Consider the following 16,431-nt stretch of genomic DNA (forward strand, 5'->3'; position numbering starts at 1 on the left):
AATGCAGGCAGTCTGACCAGAGGCAGCAAACAGCAGGGCGGGTCAACAGCATTCATCCAGATGACAGGATCCAATAGTCCCAAGCTCAAGTGATAAATACACCAGCAGTGTGACAAAGCAGGTCTCAAAAGAACTTTAAGCTCTAGTAACACAGTCCACGGGTTGGGTGCCCCACAGGTAGTGTAGCTCACAAGTTGAGGCAGAGAACTAGTTAACTAAGGTAGTCTCACACTTGCCCAGTCACCAGAAAGCAAGAGAGAGGGCTCGCCAAGCCATTTATCTCTTTCCCCTCCAATTAAACTGTGACCTTGTTAATCCCACATGTTCTTATTGGTCAGGTTGGCACAATAAACTTAACTGTCACGTTATCCAATGTATAGCTTTCACATGCCTATGGGGTACTTGGTATCATGTGCACCTTAGTTCTCAAACTAACATCCATGCTTTTCAACACGTTAAAGAGGTCTCGTAAAGCAGCTTTACCCAATACAATGTGTTGTTTGATCTCTTGATTGCTGCTTCTATGAGCATTGATTGTGAATCCAAGCAAGATGAAATCCTTTTTTTCTTGTATAAAAAGGCATCTTCTTTATTTTGCATACTTTAATAGAACAAAATAAACAAAAAAGAAACCTCACAGATACACATTAACCCCAATCCCAAATAAAGGAGGGGACAACAGGGCATGAGGGCCTTAGATCCTGCTTTACACACAAGAATGGGGGAGGGGGAGCCACTAGTTAAGAGCAGTTGCAGAGCCCAGGTGGGCTAGGGTCACTCAAGTCATGGGGACACTATACAGAGGGCACAAGGTCTGAGTAGAATGGCCTAATCTACTTCCTCCATGCGAGATACATCTTCATCGCCCTCAAGAGGGGCAATCTCATCAGGAACAGCAGTGCTGAGCTCCTCGGCTGTCACCTCATCTTCATCAATGCCTAAGCCAAGCTTGATCATGCGGTAGCTGCGGTTGGAGTGGGTCTGAGGGTCCTCAAGGGAGAAGCCAGAGGAGAGCAGTGCTGTCTCAAACAGCAGCACCACCAGATCCTTGACGGCTTTGTCGTTCTTCTCAGCCTCTGCCGCAGCGTCTCCACAATGGGGTGGTCTGGATTGATCTCCAGGTGCTTTTTGGCCATCATGTAGCCCATTGTGGAGTTGTCCTGAAGAGCCTGGGCTTTCATGATCCGCTCCCTGTTGGCCGTCCAGCCATATGTACTAGTCACAATGCAGCAGGGTGAAGACACCAGTCTATTGGAGATTGTCACCTTCTCAACCTTCTTATCCAGAATTTCTTTCATGAGCTTGCACAGGTTCTCAAACTTGGCCTTGCTTTCCTCCATTTTCTTTTTCTCTTCTTCATCCTCCGGGAGCTCCAGCCCCTCTTTGGTCACGGAGACCAGACTCTTCCCATCAAACTCCTTGAGCTGTTGCACGCAGTACTCGTCGATAGGCTCCGTCATGTAGACCACCTCAAAGCCTCGCTTCCGCACACGCTCCACGAAAGCAGAATTGGCCACCTGCTCTTTGCTCTCACCAGTGATGTAATAGATGGACTTCTGGGTCTCCTTCATTCGGGAAACATATTCTGAGAGGGAAGTCATCTCATCTCCAGACTGAGAGGTGTGGTAGCGCAGCAGCTCAGAAAGGCGCCGCCGGTTGGTGGAGTCCTCATGGATGCCAAACTTCAGGTTTTGGGAGAATGCCTCATAAAACTTCTTATAGTTCTCCTTGTCTTCTGCCAACTCAGAGAAGAGCTCCAGGCACTTCTTGACAATGTTTTTGCGGATGACCTTCAAGATCTTGCTCTGCTGGAGCATCTCTCGGGAGATGTTGAGGGGCAGGTCCTCCGAGTCCACCACACCACGGATGAAGTTGAGATACTCTGGGATTAGCTCGTCACAGCTGTCCATGTTGAACACATGGCGGACATAAAACTTAATGTTGTTCTTTTTCTTCTTGTTCTCAAAGAGGTCAAAGGGAGCGCGCCGAGGGATAAACAATAGTGCCCTGAATTCCAACTGCCCTTCTGCAGAAAAGTGCTTGACTGCCAAATGGTCTTCCCAGTCATTAGTCAGGCTCTTGGAGAATTCTCCATACTCCTCCTGGGTGATATCATCAGGATTCCTGGTCCAGATGGGCTTGGTCTTATTTAGTTCTTCCCGGTCAATGTACTTCTCCTTAGTCTTCTTGGTTTTCTTCTTCTTGTCCTTCCCACTGCCGTCCTCCTCATCTGAGCCCACATCTTCAATCTTGGGCTTCTCTTCATCCTCCTTCTCTTCTTCTTTCTCACCTTTCTCTTCCTCGGCTTCATCATCACTGATTTCCTTCTCCCGTTCCTTCTCCAGATAAAGGGTGATGGGGTAGCCAATGAACTGAGAGTGCTTCTTCACGACTTCTTTGACTCGCCTCTCCTCTAGGTACTCTGTCTGGTCTTCTTTGAGGTGCAGAATCACTTTCGTTCCCCGACCAATGGGCTCACCGTGGTCAGCATGGACAGTGAAGGAGCCCCCAGCAGAAGACTCCCAGGCATACTGCTCATCATCATTGTGTTTGGTGATCACAGACACTTTCGCAAGATGAAATCCTTGACCACTCCAATATTTTCTGTGTTCATCATGATGTTACCTATTGTTCCAGTTGTGAAGATTTGGGTTTTCTTTACACTAAGTTGTAATCCATACTGAAGGCCAGAATTGTTGATCTTCATCCTTCAAGACCTCCTCACTCTCAGCAAGCAAGTTTGTGTCACTTGTATATTTCAGGTTGTTAATAAGCCTTTCTTCAATCCTGATGCTGCCTTCTTCTTCATATAATCCAGATTCTCTGATTATTTGCTCTGCACACAGATTTATTAAGTATGGGGAGAGGATACAACACTGATGCACACCTTTTTAAATTGTAAACCATGTAATATTCCTTGTTCTGTTTGCACTACTCCCCCTTGAACTTTTCCACGTGAGCACAATTAAGTATTCTGGTATCCCCATTCTTCTCAAGAAAGGAATTTCAATCCAGGGTGGATGATACCTTCAGGACCAAGGGTGTGAGGGACGATGCTGGGAGAGTGGAGGGTGAGTGGATTGGAAAGGGGGAACTGATTACAAGGATCCACATGTGACCTCTTCCCTGGGAGAGGGACAGCAGAGAAGGGGGGAAGGGAGACTCCAGATAGGGCAAGATATGACAAAATAACGATGTATAAATTACCAAGGGCATATGAGGGAGGGGGGAATGGGGAGGGAGGGGAAAAAAAAAAGAGGACCTGATGCAAGGGGCTTAAGTGGAGAGCAAATGCCTTGAGAATGATTGGGGCAGGGAATGTATGGATGTGCTTTATACAATTGATGTATGTATATGTATGGATTGTGGTAAGAGGTGTTTGAGTCCCTAATAAAATGTAAAAGAAGAAAAGAGAAAAAAATGATTAGGGCAAAGACTACAGATGTGCTTTATACAATTGATGTATGTATATGTATGAACTGTGAAAAGAATTGTATCAGCCCCAATCAATTGTTAAAATAAAAAAAAAGAAGTACACAAAACTAGATTATAAGAGTTTTAAAGTAGTAAGAAAAATATTAAATAATATCTGATAAAAATTAAAAAAAGAAAGGAATTTCACTGAACATTAAAAGGAAAGATTCTTTCTTACCTGTGAAATGTAAGTCACCAGAGAGATCAAATGCTCACACAGAGATGATTAGTGTCCCATGGTGTCTAAGAAAATCAGTATATTTTAAAAAATCAGCATATTATCATGCAGAATGTATTGGAAATTGGGTTATTGAAGATGCGGTTAGGTTAAAATTTAGCACCTGATCATGTGGTCTCCTTTATGATCCATTTAAAATGTATCCAAGTTTTTACTATTTCATGTTTTATTTTAATTGAGGTTTTTATCTGTTTTATTTTGTCATTGTTGTTAGTTCATGTATTTGTAAAGGTTTTTCGATAAATGAGATCCAGGTAGGTGAATCTGCAGAGACTGTACCTGGATTAATGATTTCTTGGTGTGTGGCAGTGGAGGTGGGGATGGGGAGCTAATAAAAGTGAATGTAAGAATGAAGACAATTCTCTATAGTGGATGTGATGATGATGGTACAACTCTTCTTGATGCGATAGAACTATTGGATTGTATAATATGTAAACTCTATGCCAATAACACTGTTCAGAAATGAAAATCAGCATATTAGAGGACCTGTGAACTTCAAGGGTAAACTGTAGACTGCTATCAGGTGATTTCAATTAAGGAGGAGAGTAGGGTTCAATCAATTATGATCTAGATACCCCACCCCCTTTCTCTTTATAAGAATGTGCCCTGGTGCATTACACATTCGGTGCAAACTGCAAGGTCAGCGGTTGGAAACCACCAGCCTTTCTGCAGGAGGACGATGAGACTTTGTACTCTGATGAGGAGTGAGCATTTTGGACCCCCAGGGGCAGTTCTGCTTTGTCCACCAGGGTCACTACTCGATGCACTGAGATTTTTCTAGTCTCTTTATAAGCCCATGGTACCTAGATTCTTCCATACATCTTCCCTTATCTGTATTCAACATGGCCTTCTGTGCATCAGAAAAAAAACCTTACCTTCGAATTCTAGTGAGATGGAATTTTTAACTTCTAAACCAGGGCCTCCCCATAACCCACATAGTATACAAAGATCGAAGCCTATGCATCACCTCTAACCCCGCTGCTTAGGATTGAATCACCTCTAACCCAGTGTAGGCCTAACTTAAATCAAGTCCTCATTTGCAAATGTCAGAGTTAATGAATAAAAGCCCAATCACTAACTGGTTAATCTGTGACCTTCAAAATGAATACCTCCTCTCAACCAGCTGAGAAATGTTGATGATTCCCCAAGAGGATAGTTAATGAAAATAAGTGAATTAAAATTCTTATCACACAGAGTGCTAAATAAATGTCAAATTTTCAAACCCATTATTAATATAGGGGCTACGGCATAGCACCGTTTATAATTTAATCTTTATAACTACTTTGTATCTTTAAAAAATCATTTTATTGGGGGCTCGTACAATTCTTATCACAATCCATCCATCCATCCATTGTGCCAAGCACATATGTACATTTGTTGCATCATCATTCTCAAAACATTTGCCTTCCACTTGAGCCTTTAATATCGACTGCTCATTTTCCTCCTCCCTCTCCACTTCCCCCTACCTCATAAACCCTTCATCATTCAAAAATCATTATTATTTTATCATATGTTACATTGTCCGACATCTCCCCCCGCCCTCTTCTCTGCTGCACATCCCCCAGGGAGGAGGCTATACATAGATTCTTGTAATCAGTTCCCCCTTTCTACCCCACATTCCCTCCACCTTCCAGGTGTCACCACTCTCACTACTGGTCCTGAAGGGGTCATCTGTCCTGGATTCCCTGAGTTTCCAGTTGGTATTTGTACCAATGTATATCCTCTGGTCTAGCCAGATTTGTAAGGTAGAATTGGGATCATGATAGTGGGGAGGGGGGGATATTTATGAACTAGAGGAAAGTTATATGTTTCATCGTTGCTACCCTGCACCCTGACTGGCTCATTTCCTCTCCACAACCCTTCATTAAGGGGGTGTCCGGTTGGTTATTGATGGGCTTTGAGTCTCCACTCTGCACTCACCCACATTTACAATGATATGATTTTTTGTTCCTTGATGCTTGATACCTGATCCCTTCGACAGCTTGTGGTCACACAGGCTGGTGTGTTTCTTCCATGTGGGCTTTGTTGGTTCTGAACTAGATGGCCACTTATTTATCTTCGAGCCTCCAAGACCCCAGATGCTATATCTTTTGATAGTCGGGCACCATCAGCTTTCTTCACCACATTTGCTTACACACACGTTTGTTTTCATTGATTGTATCAGAAAGGTGGGCACCCACTGATATGATTTTTAGTTCTTTGGTGTCTGATAACTGGTCCCTTCTACACCCCATGGTCAGACAGGCTGGTGTACTTCTTCCATGTGGGCTCTGATGCTTCTCAGATAGATGCTACTTGTTTATCTTCAAGCCTTTAAGACTCCAGATGCTATATCTTTTGATCGCTGGGCACCATTAGCTTTCTTCACCACATTTGTTTATGCACATATTTGTCTTCATTGATCGTATCAGGGAGGTGGGCACCCAGTGCTATGATTTTTAGTTCTTTCATATCTGATAACTGGTCCCTTCTGCACCTTGTGGTCAGGCAGGCTAGTGTGCTTCTTCCATATGGGCTTTGATGCTTCTCAGCTAGATGGCCGCTTGTTTATCTTCAAGCCTTTAAGACCCCAGACGCTATATCTTTTGATAGCCAGGCACCATTAACTTTCTTCATCACAGTTGCTTATGCACCCATTTTCCTTCAGCAATCGTGTTGGGAAGGTGTGCATCCTGGAATGCCAATTTAATAGAACAATGTTGTCTTGCATTGAGTAAGTCCTTGAGTGGAGGCCCAATGTCCATCTGCTGCCTTAAGACTAAGCCTATAAATATATGCACATACATCTGTTTCCCCACACTTTTTTTTAACATTTTATTAGGGGCTCATACAACTGTTATCACAATCCATACATATACATATATCAATTGTATAAAGCACATCCGTACATTCTTTACCCTAATCATTTTCAAAGCATTTGCTCTCCACTTAAGCCCTTTGCATCAGGTCCTCTTTGTTTCCCCCTCCCTCCCCGCTCCCTCATGAGCCCTTGATAATTTATAGATTGTTATTTTGTCATATCTTGCCCTATCTGGAGTCTCCCTTCCCCCACTTCTCTGCCGTCCATCTCCCAGGGAGGAGGTCACATGTGGATCCTTGTAATCAGTTCCCCCTTTCCAACCCACTCACCCTCCACTCTCCCAGCATCCCCTCTCTCACACCCCTGGTCCTGAAACTATCGTCCACCCTGGATTCCCTGTGCGTCCAGCTCCCATATGCACCAGTGTACAACCTCTGCCCTATCCAGTCCTGCAAGGTAGAATTCGGATCATGGTAGTTTTGGGGAGGAAGCATCCAGGATCTGGGGGAAAGTTGTGTTTTTCATCGGTACTACATCATACCCAGACTGACCCATCTCCTCTCCTAAACCCCTCTATGAGGGGATCTCCAATGGCCGACACATGGGCCTTGGGTCTCCACTCTGCACTTCCCCCTTCATTCACTATGGTGTATATATATATTCTTTTTTTTTTTTGAATGATGTCTTATACCTGGTCCCTTTGGCTCCTCATGATCACACATGCTGGTGTGCTTCTTCCATGTCCCCACACTCTTTTATAAATATATTTACATACGTACATTCCAGTCTTTAGACCTCTGCAAATACCCTTTGTCACCTAGTTCTTTCCTCTGTTTCCTTTTACTTTCTCTTGTCCCACTATCATGCTCAGCATTCATTTGGGTTTCAGTAATTTCTCTCGGTTATGCTAAGTGAAGTAAGCCAAGTACATATATATACCAAAAGGTATGTGTCAAAGGTGCAAAGGAAAATAGCTACTGTATCCTAAGTGAAGTAAGCCAAGCATATATATACCAAAAGGTAAGTGCAAAAGGGCACAGGAAAATAGCTACTGTATACAAACACTCCAGGGATGAGGTCCAGGTAGTATGGCAGGGGCCAGACCAAATCCAGGGATACATATGGTAGCCAACTAAAAAGGGGATGGAGGGAGGAAAGGGGAAAGAAAAAAAAAAAGATGTGTGATGGGGAAATAGGGTACTGACCCACCCAAGGGAGGGTATTGTTTGTGTCTCCACCGGAAAAGAGGGACCAGATTTAAAGCCAGTGCCAGACGAATGCAGTGTGCCAGCAAGGAGTGAGGAGACAGTGGAGGGGCCTGAGGGCTCGGCACCCCCATACCAGTTACATGGACAACTGCCCCTCACCCTACCTGAGAGGATGGCACTGAAGCTGCAGCTAGGGGAGAGGGGCATGTCTGATCAGAGCAAATGGGAGCAAATGAAGGGGGAGGAAGAGAGAGTGGAGCACATCCTGGCCCATCAGGCCTGGAGCACGACATCCCTGCTCTGAACAGCCAATGCACAGAGTGGACAATACGACTCATCTCACTATGAGACACACCGTCCCTTGATGGTCCAGAACCCTAAAGAGGACAACACTGGAGACTCAGGGTCGGGACTGGCCCAGACTGACCCTGTGACACGGAGGCAAACCACTAAAAGTGTGCGGCAGAGCAACCATGGGAGCAGGGCTGGGAGCCCCTGAGGGAGTACAAAGGACAGACTCTGGGGTGAGAGCATGGTACCCCATGGGACCTTACTGAGGGACACGCCTAGAGATGAAAAATCAGACCTTGATCTATTTACAGGTTTTTCTTTCTTTAAAAATTTTTTTCTTTTAATTAATTTATTCTTCTATGGGTAATTGATTTCCATTTTCGTTCTCATCGCTGTGTTCTCACTCATCGCCTATCTTGCTATGGCTTGATTCTTGGTGCATATTATTATCTCTACAGATCTATGTAGATAGGATAGACTGGATGAATAGTCTGGAGGAGAAAACAACGGGACCAATTGTTCCGGGGGGGGGGGGGGAACATAGGAGAGGGGGAAGAGCAGTTAAGGAGGTGGTGTTGACCAACCCAGGGACAAGGAAGCAACAAATGATCCAAAATCAGTGGCAAGGAGGGTGTGAGAGGCCTGGTAGGGATTCAGCAAGGTCAAGGTAACTACTTTGTATCTTCACCTGGCCGGTCCTCCTCCGCTTTCTCATTTTTTGAAGTCAGGATAAGGGAACAGATCCTACATCAGGTTGTTCCTTGTGTCCCCCACCCCACGCCACGCCCCCTGCAGAAGTGTCACCTGCCCGCTGCCACCGTCTGCCACGAGGTGGTGCTGTGAGGCTTGCAAACTGCACTCTCTAAAAGCAGGATTTGGGCACTTCAGCAGCCTGTCTGGGTGTGCTCCTGTGGGAACCCGTGCCAGGCGCTTTCCTGAGGGTGCCACGCTGTCGCACGGGCACCAGGTTTAGTGTTCTGCACTGACTACCCGAAAATCTCTCTGTCCCGTTTTTAACCGGTGACCTGATGCTTTAAGTTTGTGCTGGGCCCCACCAATTCCGTAGCTGTTCCTACCGCCTCACCCCACTGGGTCTTATTTTTGTCCCTTCTTCCTCAGTCCCTGCTCTCCCCTTCTTCGTTACCTCCCCTTCTCCTGTTCTGACACATCCATTTTTTGGGGGCCCCCCCTCCCAAAAGGAAAAAAAAGCAATGGTCACATTTTCTTTTTATTTTTCAACCTGGGGTATAAACTACTTATTTTTAAAAGTGTGTATGAATCACTTACTACATATTAGGTTAAACAGAAATATATTTCTACTCATAGTTTGTGGAAATTAATAGATAAATTAATATGCAAATATTAATTTAAAGACTGAACAACAGGTTCTAATTTGGGAGTTTGATTTCTCTTACTTATGTTTACTTCTCTCAGAATAAAAGGCTATATGTATTGTTCCATTCCCATTGTATAGATCACTAAACTGAAGTCCAGAATTTGGAGTTGCCCAAGGTTGCAAAGTTTTTAGGAGATTTGGCAGCAGACCTTCCCTTTGGAAAATTCTTGTCTGTTCCTTTCTGATAGACTAGATCCCAAGGGATTCAGAGATCGCTATCACTTTATACTAAACAGTAGTAAACAGACACAGTATTTTTTTACCTCTCCATTGTTTCAAAAGACTTAATCCAGTTAAAATGCCTCATGCAAAGTTCAAACCTAGAGAGGTTTTCATCTGCCCTGTATCCACCAGCCCCAAGGAAAAACATGGGAGAGCTACATTTCTGAGCGATGTGTTATATGTGTATATAAAAGACAATGATTATTTACCTTGTGACCTTTCTTGATGTTGCTAGCTACTGTAAGGTCTCCTCCAACTCATGGCAATCCCATGCACAAGGAAAGAAACATTGCCTGGTGCTGCACCACTGTCATGAGAAGCAGCTATCAGGTCATTGTGATTCATTTCCAACTCACAGGACAGGGTAGAACTGCCCTCTGAGCTTTTGAGAATGTAACTCTTTAGGGGAGTAGAAAGCCCATCTTCCTCCTTTTGAATTGTGGGTAGCACCCCAAAGCATAACCCCCTAGTCCACCAGGGCTCAGTAGACTTTTCTATAAGGTGGAGCAGCATGTGGCATAGAGTTGGCTCTTAATGAGTGGGTGCTACTTACATAGGTCCCTGGGAAGCAAGGCTAGTGATCTATATCTGAGCCCTCACAGCCTTGCAAAGACCGTGGGGCAGTTACTTCTACTATGCACGCATGGGGTCAGTATGAGTTGGAATCAACATGACAGCAGCAACAACAACATTGGCTTTGTTTTTATGTATTGCAGGAAAGCTCTTTGTAAAATCAGAGGACTCTACACTAATCCCGCCACTCATCTTTCAGTTTGCCAAACTGGTGGCTTGCAGGTTGCTCTGATGCTGGAAGTTATGCCACTGGTATTTTGAGTACCAGCAGGATAACCAAATGTGGGCCAGTTTCAGTGGAGCTTCCAAGCTAAGACAGACTAGCAAGAAAAGACCCGTGGATCTGGATTGACTTGCAGTAATTAGTCCATGAAAACCCTGTGATCCGGAATCAACAAAACAAAACAAGAGCACCCCCACCCTCACCCTCCCCAAAAGCACCCCCACCCTCACCCTCCTCATTTGGAAACACTCAAAATGCTTAGTGGCCATAATACTGATGGTGAAGATGCTTAAGGTGTTGTGCTTGAGGTGGTCAAGAGTTGGAACTAACTCAATGTACTGATTATCAACAACACGTTCTATACAGCATTATCTTATTCTTTGCAGCATGTGGGTCCGCATATCTTCTCTGAGCTAGTTTTCTTCTGAAATTAGGTTAGGTTGCTTATACATTAAATAGTCATGCAACCCTTTCATGACTCGTGGGATAGAACTGTCCACCCCCATTTTCAGTTTCTCGGGAATCTCCTTTTGCAGTTGTAGTGTGTGCTGCTGCCCAGAACCCATGTAACTGTGTGAATTGGAAGAAATGGTCCCCACCCCACCAATCCCACAATCAGAATCCACTTGAGACATGTGTCTTTCTAATTCCATCAAAACCCATATTACTTTAAAAGTGTTTTTATTTTTTCCCTCTTAATTTCAGGATAGGGTTAAACAAAGTTAAAACAGAAAAGACTTTATTCATGAAAGGAATAACAGTTCTCATAAAAGGGAATTTAAAATATCTGAGTCTGGTATGTCACAATGTGAGTCAATGACAAAGCATCACTTCTTTCTATAGCTGTGTTTCCAAGCTGAACGCCCAGAAGCTGAAACTGCAGCCATGGTTAGGACAGCTAGTGCATACCGTGAAAGTGAAGGCTCATGAGAGAACATAATCGTTGCAAGCATATTTTGAAATGTCACATAAATCTACACCTTTATCTCAGCATTTATTTGAAATTTAGATAAAACCTGATGTTGTCAAGCTGACTCTTCTTGGCATGTAGTACAATGTCTTGGTGCAATCTTTGAACAGATCACTGCTAACTATAGTGCCTTAACTATTTTAAGTCTTCTGATCCAGGAGCATGGGATATTCTTCCATTTGTGGAGGTCACTCGTGGTTTCTTGTACCAGTGTTCTGTAATTTTCCTCACTCAAACTTTTTTTTTTTTTTGGCTAGGTATATACCTAGATATTTCAGTTTGTGCTTGGTTATTGTGACTGGTACTACCCAAACACAGACAGCTTCGAGTGGCCATGTTGGTAAACACTGCATCAGTGAAGACTCTGACTCAGGGACTAGAATATAACTACTTCAAAGGGTCTTCCAGGTTGTGACCTTTGGCATTTCGATGGAGAAATCTGTCTTTTGAGATGTCTCTTGGTGGCTTCAAACCACTAACCTTTCAGCTTGTGGTCATGCCCAATCTAATTAGCAGTTGTATGAAGTACCTTTTTGTGTATTTGGAGTGAAAAAAATCTGGGGTTGAAGTGGTAAGCTCACTCATTGCTAAAGCTTTTAAAGAGTAAATTTCTGTTTGCTTTTTTTCCCTTTAAATGAATAATTTTATTGGGGGCTCTTACAGTTCTTATAACAATCCATACATCAATTGTATCAAGTACAGTTGTACATATGATGCCATCATCATTTTCAAAACATTTTCTTTCTACTTCAGACCTTGGTATCAGCTCATCTTTTTTCCCTCCCACCCCCACACGTTCACCCACGTAAACTCTTGAAAAATGATAGATTTTTACCCTTGAAAATGATAGATTTTATTATTATTTTCATATCTTATACTGTCTGCTGTCTCCCCTCACACAGGTTTCTGGTACTTGTCACCCTTGTGTGTGTGTGTGTGTGTGTGTGTGTGTGTTATATGTTGATCGTTGAAATCGTTCCCTCTATCTCTCCCCTCTCCCCGCATCTTCCCCCCAGTTCTCATGGTATTGCTATTCCATTACTGCTCCTGAGGAGATTATCTACCCTGGATTCTGTGTCAAGAGCTCTTATCTGTACCTGTGCACATGCTCTCTTCTACCTGGATTTGTAAGGGAGAACTGAGGTCATGATAGTGGTGGTGGTGTATAAACATTAAACACTAGAGGAATGCCGAGTGTTTCATCAGTGTTATACTGGCTGACTTGTCCCTTCCTTGTGACCCTTCAGTGAGGGGATTTCCAATGGTCTACAGATGGGCTTTGGGATTCCACGCTGACCCCTCTCATTCTCATTGATAAGACAGTTCTGGGTCTTCTGATGCCTGATACCTGATCCCATCAACACCTTATGATCACACAGGCTGGTTTGCTTCTTCCATGTGGGCTTTGCTGTTTCCTTGATAGATGGCTGCTTGTTTAACTTTAAGCCTTTAGGACCCCAGACACTATATCTTGTAATAGCCGGGCACCATCAGCTTTCTTCACCACATTTGCTATGCATGGTGTCTTCAGTGATTGTATCTGGCAGGTGAGCATCACAGAATGTCAGGTTATTAGAACAAAGTGTTTTTGTGTTGAGGGAGGACATAAGTAGAGGCCCAATGTCCGTCTGCTACCTTAATACTTAACATATAAATATATGTTCATGGACCTATATCCCTATTGATATATATCAATATATTTACATATATACATGCTGTATTAGACAGGGTTCTCTAGAGAGATAAAACTAGGTTGCTGATAATTATATATATATATATTTATAAAGATATATATATATAACACAAGAAGTGAACAGTTAAATTATAAACAGATAGATAGATATATAATACAAGAAATGAACAGTTAATTATAAAGCAGTACAAATTGCTCAGTGCAACTCACACCCGTGAGAGAGTTGTGAGACACTGGCAGTCCTTCAAATCTTGAGGGCTGCCAGGTAATCCTCTGTAGAGAGAGAGCTAGGCTATCCCAGCACAGGCAACAAAACAGCAAGGCAGGTCACCAACCACCAGCCAAGTCACCAACTGTCAGTTCTCAGCTCCTGAGATGTAGATTTCATTCGAGTGGTCTTAAAGGGACCTCAACTTACAGCGAAACAGTCCACAAGCTAGGCGTCCCACAGGTAGCGTGCCCTTTAAATTGAGGAAAAGACCAAGCAAGGCAACTGCACACTGATCCGATGATTAAAGAGCGAGAGACAAGAAAGGTGAAGCTCACCGAGCCACTTATCTCTCTGCCCTTCAATTAATCCCCTTGTGTTTATCGGCCAGGCTGGCACAACAAACTATCTCACATGCCTATATTTATACCTCTATAAATGACTTTTGTCTCCTAGTTCTTTCCTCTAATTCCTTTTACTTTCCTCTTGTCCCACTATCACGTTCGACCTTAATTTGGCTCTCAGTAATTTCTTTCTGCTATGTTGCACTTGCTCATACCCTGCCAGGCATTCTACACCCTCCTTGCCATCGATTTTATATCATTTTTTGTTCCCTTGTCCCTGGGTTTGTTGGCTCCCCTCTCCTTTTACCCCCACTCCCCTTCTCCCATGACTCCCTGGAACCATTAGTTCTGTTATTTTCTCCTCAGGATTGGTTAACGTGCCTATCTTATATAGAAAGACATGAATGGGGGGTGGGGGTGGGGAGAGAGCCTATAAATAGTTCCAGGTCTGTCTGTTGACTATTATGAATGTTTTCCGATTGGGTCTGATGAACTGCCAAGTTTTGCTCCCCAAGTCCAAAGACTATTTTCGGGATTCCTCAGGGATTTTGTTGTTTACTCCCCTTGCTGCTCTTTTGCGCTCCTTTCATGTTTTGACCCTGGTGGTGTGTCAGGCTGGGCATAATTCCCGCACTGTGTTTCCAGGACTGTTTCCTATAGCACTATGGGTCAGTGAGGGGATGCCATGTTTTGTAGGGGGGCTGGCCCTGGGGTCTCCTGTGTGCATTGGCTGCTCTGAGCAGGAATGTTGTCCTCAGGGATTGGTAGGGAAGGCATCAGTTCTCTCTCTCTCTCCCCTCCCTCCCTCCTTTTCTCCCTCTCAGTTTGCTCCAGTGCAATCTGAGCAGACCGCTCAGCTCCCCAGCTCTTCAGTGCTGTCCTCTGTAGTGAGATCTCTGAGGAGGGGGTTGACATAGCTGGGATTAGGGTTGGCTCTGCAGACTTCTGTTAGTTCACTGCTTTTTGACAGTATGTTGCCCTCAAGGCTTGATGCACCAGGTTGAAGTCTGGTCCTCCTTTCCCTTTCCTGTGGAGACATAAACAATACCTTCCCCAGGGGTAGTTAAGTGCCCTGTTCCCACACTGCCCACATCCTTTTTTTTTCCTTTTCCCCTGGATTGGGTCTGACACCACCACCCCTACCCCACCCACCCCCATCCTGAGTGCCTGAACCTTGCCCTGGGAATTTATGCATTTAGTGACTTTTCCCCTTTGCCCCTTGTTCTTTTTAAGCGTACTTTAGTGGACTCATGTTGTACTTGTCCTTTCATTCGTGGCTTACTTTGCTTATCATAATTTCCTCCAACTCTTCCCATGTAAAGATGTGCTTCATGTGTTCAGCACTGCTTTTTAGGGATGCATAGAACTCCGTTGTATGTATGCGCCACAGTTTTTCAATCCAATCGTCCATTGATTGATATTTAGATTGTAATTCTTTCTGATTTTGAACTGTGCTGTGATGAACATTGGAGTGCAAATGACTGGCCTTTGTCTGTTTCTTACCTCTTCTGCGTATATGCCCAGTAGGGGGATTGCTGGGTCATATGGTAGCTGAATTTCCATTTGTTTTAGGTATTGTCAAATTGATTTCCCAAATGGCTATACATACCTACAGGTCCACCAGAACTGGATGAGAGTTCCTTTCTCACCACAGCCCCCTCCAACATTTGTTTCTTTCTGATTTTTTGAATTGGGCTGTCTTTGAGGGTGTTAGGTTGTATCTCATAGTTGTTTTAATTTGTATTTCCCTTATGGCTAATGATTGGGAACATTTTCTCATATGTTTATTGGCCCTTTGGATTTCTGCCCTTGTGAGACTTCTGTTCAGGTCTTTAACCACCTCCTTAATGGGCTATTTGTTTTTATTTTTCTTACTGTAGTCTAGTAGAGTAATATAGACTTTAGTCTGATATGTCATTGTTAACAATGTTTCCCAGTCTTTGGGCTCTCTTATCACTCTCTTGGTGAAGCTTTTCAATGCACATATGTGTTTTATCTGCAATATATCCCACTTGTCAATTTGTGCCTCCTCTCTGTTTGTGCCCTTCCCTCTTTCCTATAGTCTATTCCCTGCCAAATGTCTTAGTTTGTTGATCTTGAATCCTGCCACTCTGTCATATTCCTCTCTCACTTCCAGCACTCCTCTTGTGGAGCTTTGGGGTTTTCCCTATATAAAATCCTATCTTCTGAGAATGATAGTTTCACCTCTTGTTTCTCCAGATGAATACTTTTGATATCTTTCCTTTACCTTATATTGCTACCTAGGCTCTCCAGCACAACGTTAAATAAAGTGGGGACAAGGGGCATCCTTTTTCCAGTGAGATTCTTTTCTTTTTTTTCTCCATTGACTACCATGCTGGGTGTTGTTATTTTACACAGCTGTATTATATTGAGAACTTTTCCTTCCGTTCCTATCTTTCCGAACATTTAAACAGGAATGGGTGTTGGATGCTTTTTCTGCATCTATCTGTATTATCATGTGGGTGTTATCCCTTTTCATGTCAATGAGGCAAATAATGCCGATGGACTTTGGTTGTGGAACCATCCCTGCATCTCTGGAATGAATCCCACTTGGTCATGCTGAATTACTCATTTTATGTATTTTGGCATTCTATTGGCTAGTACATTGTTGAGGATTTTTGCATAGATGTTCATTAGATCTGAAGTTAACTTCATTAACTGAAGTTCTCGATTCTTGTGGGATCTTTTGCCTGCTTTAGGTATTAGTGTTATACTAGCTTCATAGAAACAGTTCACGATATTGCCATCTTTTTCTATGCTCTGGAAGAGT

General features: G+C 43.5%; 1 pseudogene; it reads right to left on the reverse strand.

Moving 5' to 3' along the window:
* Nucleotides 1-560: 560 nt before the first annotated feature.
* On the reverse strand, nt 561-15,995 carry LOC142455981 (heat shock protein HSP 90-beta pseudogene; annotated as a pseudogene).
* Between the last annotated feature and the right edge of the window lie 436 nt (nt 15,996-16,431).

This window comes from Tenrec ecaudatus, chromosome 9 (assembly GCF_050624435.1).
Source record: "Tenrec ecaudatus isolate mTenEca1 chromosome 9, mTenEca1.hap1, whole genome shotgun sequence".
Lineage (NCBI taxonomy): Eukaryota > Metazoa > Chordata > Mammalia > Afrosoricida > Tenrecidae > Tenrec > Tenrec ecaudatus.